At 44.1% G+C, this 9,670-nt stretch overlaps 1 non-coding gene across 1 annotated transcript; it reads left to right on the forward strand.

Annotated features, from left to right (window-relative positions):
* Positions 1-1,072: 1,072 nt before the first annotated feature.
* LOC138377639 (U4 spliceosomal RNA) lies at positions 1,073-1,213 on the forward strand. The gene has a single exon (XR_011231808.1). It is a non-coding gene; the product is annotated as a U4 spliceosomal RNA (small nuclear RNA).
* The last annotated feature ends 8,457 nt before the right edge of the window (positions 1,214-9,670 follow it).

Below are 9,670 nucleotides of genomic sequence, written 5' to 3' on the forward strand. Positions count from 1 at the left end.
TTCCTTATTAAAAGCACATCGTGCTTTCTTTGAATATCTGTCACATTTTTATGGGTATTTGCTATTTCCTCATAGGACAATTTCTCATGTTTATTAGAGATTCAAATATATTTAGCTCCTCTATACCATATAAAACAAGATGCTCAAGACATATAAATGTAAACTTCTGCCTATTAAGTAACATTTCAGTAGTTTTTCTTATTTAAAGATGACTCAGACATTCAATGAATATCTATTACTTAATTTAACTTAGCATAAATTTAAGGTTGCAAGTTACCAAAAAGACTCTGGAAACTGTTTTCAGGCAGACCTGTTATAAAACATAATTATTATTGAAAAATTTGTAAACTTTTCCCCATTTGCATTTATTTAATTCACCTGTTCTTAACAATTATGCTTGAACTGCTCATGAAAATTTCATGAAACATTAAACAAAGCTAGCCATTATGCTAAGTGGTTTGATTTTTTTTTTGTCATTGACATATCAGGCAAATATTAAAAAAAAAAAAAAAATCAGGCTGTGTGCAGTGGCTCACGGCTGTAATCCTAACATTCTGGGAGGCCGAGCTAGCAGGATCACTTGAGGTCAGGAGTTCGAGACCAGCCTGAGCAAGGGTGAGATGTCATCTCTACTAAAAGTAGAAAAAAATAGCCAGGTGTGGTGGTGTGTACCTGTAGTCCCAGCTACTTGGGAGGCTCAGGCAGGAGGATTGCTTGAGCCAAGAGTTTGAGGTTGCTGTGAGCTAGTCTGATGCTACAGCACTCTAACCTGGGTGACAGAGTGAGACTCTGTCCCAAAAAAATATCATAGATGCAAGGAAACTAAAAAGGTAGACATACGGTTCTTCCTTCTTTGTTTTTTCTTACTGTCATGCTTAACATACATCAAGCAATTTAATTGCACATTTTGTTCTTATGTTGGATTTATTAATATAATTTTATTATCTTAACATCTGGTGGATAACATAAGCTTGTCTGACTGTACACCTAGGTAGAAAAAGTTTTATGTCTTCATTACATTTAATGCTGAAAACTCTGAAGATATTCCTGCTTTTATTTTATCAACAATCTAAGCTTTGTGCAGTGGCAGTACCGTAGCCAATGAGGTTTATTCAAGGCACAATTATTGCTAATTGAAAACTTTTGCCAGTACCCCACCATGACGATTTGCAATATAGTCAGCATTGGCAATTTTTGACAGTCTATACAAGGACTGAATAAAAAAAAAAAAATCTTAAAACTAGCTTTCTTTACTGAAGATTATCCTAGATCATGGGAAAAAGGAAAGAAAAAGAAGAGAAAGAAAGAAAGCAAGCAAGCAAGCAAGAAAGCGAGCAAGCAAGCAAGCAAGCGAGAAAGCAGGAGGGAGGGAGGGAAAAGGAAAAGGAAAGAGAAAGAAAGAGGAAGGAAGGGAGGGAGGGAGGGAGGGAGGAAGGGGAAGGGGAAGGGGAGGGAAGGGGAGAGGAAGGGAAGGGAAGGGCAAGGCAAAGAAAGGAGGGAGGGAGGGAGGAAGGGAGTGAGTGAGGAAGGGAGAGAAAGAAACATTTGAATTAGTTTCTATATTTCTGAAAGTTTCAGGAAAACTCAATTTATATAAATATTTATTTTCTTTAAGCCAATTAAATAGAACTCCTTTAAGGTATTTTATAAGTTACTTTGGTAATACCATCCAAAGGCAGAAACACATTATATTAATATACATACAGAACATAAATTCAAACAATACAAACACACATATGTAAACATACAGATGGATGCACCCTTTATTTTAAAATTTTAGTCCTGTGTCAGGTGCAATTATATGAAATTTGCTAGTTTACAAAACGAAATAGCTGGATTCAAATTGTGTTTCTGGTAGATGGAACAAATTAAAGTTACCTACTCAGATGGCTAAACTTTTTTACTAATATGTATGTAAAAAACTTTTAAGATTTTTCATTTGCCAGTTTGTTCCTTAATAGCATCCCCACCACCACTTTTGTTTCCCTTCAGTTGGGAGTTAGAAGTCATCTTCCTGGAAGTTGGCAACTCCCTGGAAGTTTGAAAGAGATGGCTCTCACATCCAAGAGAAGACAGAGAAGAAAATTTACATCTGAAAGTCACAGAGAAAAGATGTGTTACTGAAAGTTTAGCACTTGTACTGAGACCACATCAGAAGAACCAGGACAAGTGGTTTGAGGAGAAGGAAAGAGAAGTTTATTAATTTGATGGCAAATAAGGATGTTGACAGACTCCCATATTAAAGTACTAATGTCCTGCCCCTGAACAGGAACACAGAGCTTTTAAAGGGGAGGTTTTCAGCTTCAGGCTATTGCTGTTCAGCTATAGTTGATGGTTCTGATTCATCCCATCTTCATAGGACAATCTCATGACCTCCTCCTGGACAATTTCCTTGAGCCATCTCCTGTGGTACAAAGAACAAGGGACACTTCCCTGCCCCTCCTGACCACTGTCCTGGGGAAAGGATGCAGGTTTTAATTCCCAAAAGGAGTAGGGGAGGTTTTAGAGAGGAAGAGAACATTTTTACCCTTTTTCAGGCCATTCCCCCTGTTACATATCCCCAGCTGTCAATGTATCCCTCCATATCTGTGGGAGGAGGGGCAATGTAGTCATAGAGCTACTTCCTGCTGAATTGGGGAGATGTTTTAAATGGAAAGTTTGTACATTTTTCCTTCGTCTTAAACAGATACTTTAGATCACCCAAAGGCTGGCCCATCCACTGTGGTTTTGGGTCCTCTTCTTCCCTGGGGCACCTCTTTACTCTGGTATGGTGGACCCAAGGTTTTATTCCTGTCCATGTCAACAAGGCGTAAGTTGTTAGCAGCATTTCATAGGGTCCCTTCCACCTCTCTGTCAGTTGCTGTTCAGGTCCTTGTTCTTTACAGGCTTTAAGCAATACCCAGTCTCCTGGTTTAAAGGGGTGGAGAGGTGTCCCCAGCTGAGGCGAGTACCTAAAAGAGGCAAGCTCATGTATAGTGGCTAGTATCTGACTTATTTGTTTAATATATTGTTTTACTCTGTTTTCTTCACTTATGATTATGTTACCATACTTACCTCAGGTTCTAGAAAGGGTCTCCCATAAACTATTTCATAGGGGCTCCACTTAAGCCTGCTTGTAGGGGCTACCATTATCCAGAGGAGGGCAAACAGCAACACCTTATCCCACTTCAGATGGGTTTCCCGTATTAATTTTGCTATAGTCCTCTCTAAAGTATGAATCATTTTCTCCATTTTTCCTGTAGATTGAGGTCTCCGGGATGTGTACAATTTCCATTCTATATGCAAGGTTTTATTTACTTGCTGAGTTACCTCTGATATAGAGGAGGGTCCATTATCACTCTGTATGGAGGAAGGGAGTCCATACCTTGGAATAAGTTCCTTCAGGAAGACGTGGGTGACTTCAGATGCTCTCTCTGTTGAGGTAGGATAAGACTCTACCCATCCTGAGAAGGCATCTACTAATACAAGCAAGCATTTGAAGTTTCCAGTTGTTTTAGGCATCTGAGTAAAATCAATTTGCCCGTCATTGAAAGGATGGGCCCCTACATGTTGGGTCCCCTATACAGCAGGTCGCTTTTCTGTTTTGGGATTGTTTGAGCACATAGAGGGCAGCTCTGAGTTATTTGTTGTATAGTCTGTTGTAGCCAGGGTTCTCTTAAATGAGGTCCCGCCAAATCCATAAGGCATCATGCCCGTAACTTGTGCATTCATGTAGGTGCCTCATAAGGGGCTGAACCAAAGCTTCAGGTGGAAGGATAAGGCCATGAGAATTCTGTCTCCACTGAGCTGTATCATCCTAAGTGTCAAAACCCCAATCTTTAGCTCTTTTTTCATCCTCATCCATGTAGTGGGATTATATTGATCTAAATCCAACTGAGGTAACAAGGCTCTGAGGAACAGATCGCTTTTAGCGGCATTCTTAGCAGCCCTGTCAGCAGGCTGATTCATTTTTGCAACATAAGTGTCCCCCTTCTGATGACCAGGACAGTGTATGATGGCCTCCTGCTTGGGCTCAGCCACAGCCTGTATCAGGGCCATTATTTCAGTGGCATACTTAATATCCTTATTTCCTGCCATCAGGAGTCCCCTTTCCTTCCAAATGGCACCATGAGTGTGCACAACCATGAAAGCATATTTAGAGTCTGTATAAATGTTTACCCTTTTCCTTCTGGATAACTGAGGAGCTCTGGTTTAAGCAATCAGCTCAGCTTTCTGGGCTGAAGTCGCAGGTGGCAGTGCCATTGCTTCTAGCACCCATTATTCTGCCCACTGCAGGTCCAGCCCTTTGCTGTCTATTGTCCACAAAACGACTCCCTTCTGTGAAAAGGTCCCAGTCTAACTCTGCTATTGCTGATCTGACAGGTCCATCCTGCTAAAAGAGCCTCCAGAATCTCTAAACAGTCATGCTACAAAGGCTCATTCTCTGGTAACAGGGTGGTGGGATTAAGAGTAGACACGGTCTTTAATTTCACGCTGGGATTATCCAAAAGGATGGCCTGGCATTTTCCCAGCCTTCTTGCAGTCAGCCAATAACCTCCCTTCTGTTCTAATAAAGTCAGAACCTGGTGGGGTGCATACAATACAACAGGTTTTCCTGAAGTGAATTTTTTGGCCTCTTGCAACAGGTTGCACGTAGCTGCCACTGCCCAGAAAAAAGGAGGCCATCTTCTCACAGTATTATCCAGCTACTTTGACAAATATGCCACTGGCTGTGGGATATTTCCAAGCATCTGCACTGGGCCTCCAAGGCCCATTCCCTGTTTTTCATGAGGGTACAATTTAAATTCTTTTTGCAAGTTAGGCAACTCCAAGTCAGGGGCAGTCATAAGATTCTGCTTTAGTCTTTCAAAGGCATTTTGACAGTCACTGGCCCAGATCAGGGGTTCTGCATCTGTCCCTTTAAGGGCCTTGTATAAGGACTTTTCTATTATACAAGCAAGGATATTAGCCCAAAGTTTGGGATCCAGATGTGACAGAACCCTGTCATTCCTAGGAACTCACACAGTTGCCTTTTATGTCTGGGCACCTTAAGATTCAAGATGACTTACTTTCAGTCTGACATTAGGCTGTGGGATCCCTTGCTAAACTGGAATCCCAATTAAGTGGTTTACCGTTTGCAAATCTGTGCCTTTTGGGGTGATACTTTATACCCACATGAGGCTAGATGATTTAGTACAGCCACTGTATTTGCAAGACAACGATTATAATCAGGGCTGGTTATAAGTAAATCATCCACATATTGTAACAGAATCCCTTGATACAATTGCAGGTTCCACCAGTCTCCTGCCAAGTTCTCACTAAATAGGAGAGTAGAGTTTTTAAACCCCTGAGGCAACACAGTCCAGCAGTGTTGTGAAGTTGTCCTAGTCTCAGGATCCTGCCATTCAAATGCAAAAAGAAGTTTAATCTTCTTTCCCAAAGGAATGCATTGAAAGCAAGTTTTAAATCCAGTACCAAATGCCATTCATAGTCACCTGATATTGTTGTCATAGAGTATATGGGTTTGGTACCATAGAGTGTATGTCTTGTACCATATCATTAATAGCATATAGATCGTGCACGAATCTATACTCATTGATGTGGGGCTTCCTGACGGGTAAAATTAGCATATTATAGGGGGACCAACAGGAATAAATTAGTCCCTGCTCCAAAAATCTGTTCAATATAGGTTGCATTCCTTCCAAAGCTTCCTTTTTAAGGGGGTATTCTTTCCTATGAGGGCATGAGGACCCTTCTTTTTAACAAAATGGTAACTGGCATGGCTGTTATTGCCTGTCCCAGGGTCCCGTTGGCTCATACGGCCTTACTCACTTTTTGGTAGACCTAGGGGCGATGGGTGGGGGGAGTGGAGAATCTGTGCTTGCTTCTTTTTCCTTGAGTAGGCTTTGAAACCGGAGAGCATTCTCAGGCGGGACCTGTAGGTGGAGCTGTTGTTTCTCTGCAGAAAAGGTTATTTGAGCATTCAACTTGCATAACAAATCCTGGTCTAGGAGAGGTATTAGACAGTCTGTCATGTATAAGAAACTGTGTCTCAGTTTCTGTTCTCCCAGTTGGCACTTGAGAGGTTGGAGCCTGGGTTGTTGCTGGGTCTGACCAGTCACCCCAATAACTGCCACCATGTCTTTGCTAAGGAAAGTTAGTTTAGAGTTTAGGACAGAAAAGGTAGCTCCCGTGTCAATTAAAAATCTAGTCATTGAGTCTCCACTGTCAATTTTACCCAGGGTTTCTGTGGGGATATTAAGATGGGAGTGTTTAGTGAGGCTGGAGCCCCAGGTCCTCTCATTCATTATTCTAGTCCCAGACTTGAAAGACCAATTGCTCTCCTGGGGTTTTCTTGTTACCTGGAGCCCTTTGCAACTTTGGGCAATGCTCTTTCCAAGGTCCTTCCTCTTTGCAAAAATCACACTGATTGTGCCTCACCCTGGGGTGGCCTTTCCCACCCTTTGTTTTTGACTGTCTCAAAAGACAACACACACAGGTTTCAGTTTTCATTCTTCCCTGGTGTTGTATACTTTGAAGGTGATATCAGCCAGGTGGGAGGGGTTCACGCCAATTGCTCCTTCCACACACTGAAGCTTTCTCCTTGTATCTGAATGGCTCTGCCCTATAAAAGTCAAGTTAACCATGCACGTGTCTTCAGGGGCTTCTGGATTCTCATCTGTATATTTCCAGTATGCCTGCTGGATGTGTTCCAAAAATTCAGAGGGATCCTCATTAGCTTTTTGCTGTAACTCGTGGACTCTGTTGAAACTCCTCTGTCTAGGCACCTCCCTCCGGAGGCCTGCCGGCATATGCTTTCAGCAATGCTTTGTTCTCGCACTGCCTGCGTCAGCATTACGTTCCCAGTTTGGTTCTGCCATAGGAATAGCAGCAGTGGGGTCTGGGGTTTGATTAGGATCCTCACCATGGAAATACTGTGCCTCCTCCTTGGCCTTGTCCATCACAGTCTGCACTCATCTGTAGTAAGTAATATACTCAGTAAGGTCTGTACGTCTGCCCAAGTGGGGCGGTGTGTCACAAAGATGGCTGTAAACAACTCCGTCATTCTCTGGGGGTCCTCTCTATAAGCTGGGTTTCAGTTTTTCCAATTCAATAAATCCGAGGTGAGAAACAGTGTATAAGTCCAATAACACCCTGCCGGCTGTCCTTGCGCATTCAAGCCTCCTATGGGGCACTGCCGCAATGGAAATCACTCTGCTCCGGCTGTGGGTGCTCACTGGCCCAGCTGACTTCCCTGCCAGGTCTTGGAGGGGGAGACATTCCCATTCCTGAGTCAGAACCCAGGGGCGGAGGATACGGGGATCCAACAGTGGGGGATGAGGTTCAGTGACATGGATTGAAAGGGTTCATGAGGTTTAACCTGGCTAATTCTTCCTCAATTCTGTCACCCAGGGCCTGGCTCTCCTTCCCAACTATGGGTGGAAGTTTCCTTTTACCATAACTTAGTTCCAGACCTTTCGGCCTCTTTATTATGTAATTGTATAAAAGACTGTGCAGATGAAAACAAAGATAAAATAAAATATGCTTTATGATTCCATTAATATGAATTTCTTAAACAGGTAAAGTGAATCTATAATAATAGAAATTAGATAGACGGTCTCGCCCCTGGTAAGGGTGCAGTGGTGGCTTGAGTGAACAGAGGTGTCAAGGAGCCTTCTGGCATGAAAGAAACGGTCTACGTCTTGGTGTGAGTGGTGACTATACATGTGTACTTATTTCTCAAAATCCAAAAACAATATACTTAAAATATTTGCATTGTATTAACTATCACATACACACCAAGGAGTATTTAAATATGAGTAAGGTGACAAGGAAACCAGAAGCCCAAATGTGCACAGTCTAACTTGGGAGACAGAACATCCCCGGTGCCCTTAAGTGTCCCGCATCCTCCCAAATGCACCTGGCCTCCCCCGCGGAGGCGATGCCTGCCCTTAATTTGAGGTTTCTCAATCCCTGGTGGGTTTTTTCCTCTAGTCTCACTGCACAGTGTGTGTACTACTAAACAAGGTATTGTTTAGTGTTGTCTGTTTTTTAACTTTATGTAAATGAAATCATGTTGCACATACTATTCTACAATTTGCTTTTTTCACTCAAAATGTTATCTGTGAGAAAGTTCTGCACTGACGGTGAAGCTGCTTGCATTGGTTTTCGCTGTATTGCGTTGTCTGAGTGCACCAAACTGTGTGTGTCTGTTCTCTGGCACATGGACATTTGGGGGCTCGCGGCTTTTGCTGCAGAGGACATTGCCGCTGTGAACACTGGTGTCCACACCTGCTGGGCCACATGAGCTCTCTCCATGCAGGCTTAGGAGCAGGAGAGGAATCACCAGATCACAGGCAATAAACTCCTGGCCTTACACAGGGGTTACTGCTAGGATTAATGATACAGGTATGAAAGACACAGTTTTAATCTTCTAAAATATTTCACTATCCCTATCGTCATTTATAAAGACAAACCACTATTCTCCTTGTCTCTGGTCAGGGTAGCATTATTACGGGTGTGAGACTGGCCTGGAGGAAGAGGCAGAGGAAGGCAGTGGCCCAGGACAGCCGCAGAAGAGGCGGGGCCTCGCCGGAGCGCTATGTCAGAGCACGGCTACGTGGGAGAGAGTGCAGCCGGCTTCCCGTGGTGAACTCCTGCATAGCTCCCTAGTGACGTCCTTATTTCCCAATTTACAAAGTGTTGGGCAATTATTAAAGTCTGGCTTTCACGTTCCTGGAAGCCATTCTGAGCACCGCACTTAGGGGTCACATTGGAAGAAAACGTGGCGCGAGCTCACCAACAAGCTTCAAAATCTGGGATAATTACTTCAATCAGAACAAACACCGAAAGTGAACCGTGTCGGTGTCATTTTATTCCTGCTCAGAGGAGTCGCTACTGTCAGCGCTGGGAGTGGAGGAGGCTAGAGGAGGGGGTTGGCGCCCAGGTGGCGCCGGGCAAGGGAACGCCAGGGGACCAGGCCAACACCACCAGTGCGGTGCATGGGCCTGAAAAGCGACGAGGGGCCAGTGTAGGCTGAGGGAGGGGCTCAACCCTTGGGAATGTGTCGAGGAATTCAGATGACATTTGTTTGAGAATGTTTAAAATATCAGCTCCAGAGACATCTCAGTAGCCAAATTAAACCAACAAGTTCAGTTGTCATAGAAGTGTAGTGATTCTGTCTATCCAATCAGAACAAGACCTGGTGTTCAGCCGGCATTTCCTGCGTGTCGGGCACCGCCGGGCACACCTGTAGTCAGGGCTGTTACCTGTCCGCGCATCCGCAGAGACCTACACGGGGTTAGTGACGTGCCCTACCTGGCTCAGCCAGCAGAGGGCGGTGCAGAGCCAAAGCCTGCAGCTTGGACACTATCATTCACTAGAAGTTTTTACCTCCTGCCTCGCCCCAGGGGAGGGCTCCCACCCCCCACCCCCCACCCCCAAGCAGGAGACACTTGCAGGCACTGCAGAGACAAACACCCAAGGGAGGAACTAGTCTTCTCTTGCTAATAGCAGCCTCCTCTTTAGCCTTAAATCCTGTTAACATGTGGACTGTTTCTGCATTTTTTTCTCTGCTTTACCAAAGATGTTCTCAAGGAGGTGGCAGGGGGACCCCATCCAGCCACACTTGCATGGGTTGAGGCATGTAAAGAACTAGCCTGTGAGCCCCTACAGGCTGGGGTGACAGTCC

This window comes from Eulemur rufifrons, chromosome 29 (assembly GCF_041146395.1).
Source record: "Eulemur rufifrons isolate Redbay chromosome 29, OSU_ERuf_1, whole genome shotgun sequence".
In the NCBI taxonomy this organism is placed as follows: Eukaryota; Metazoa; Chordata; class Mammalia; order Primates; family Lemuridae; genus Eulemur; species Eulemur rufifrons.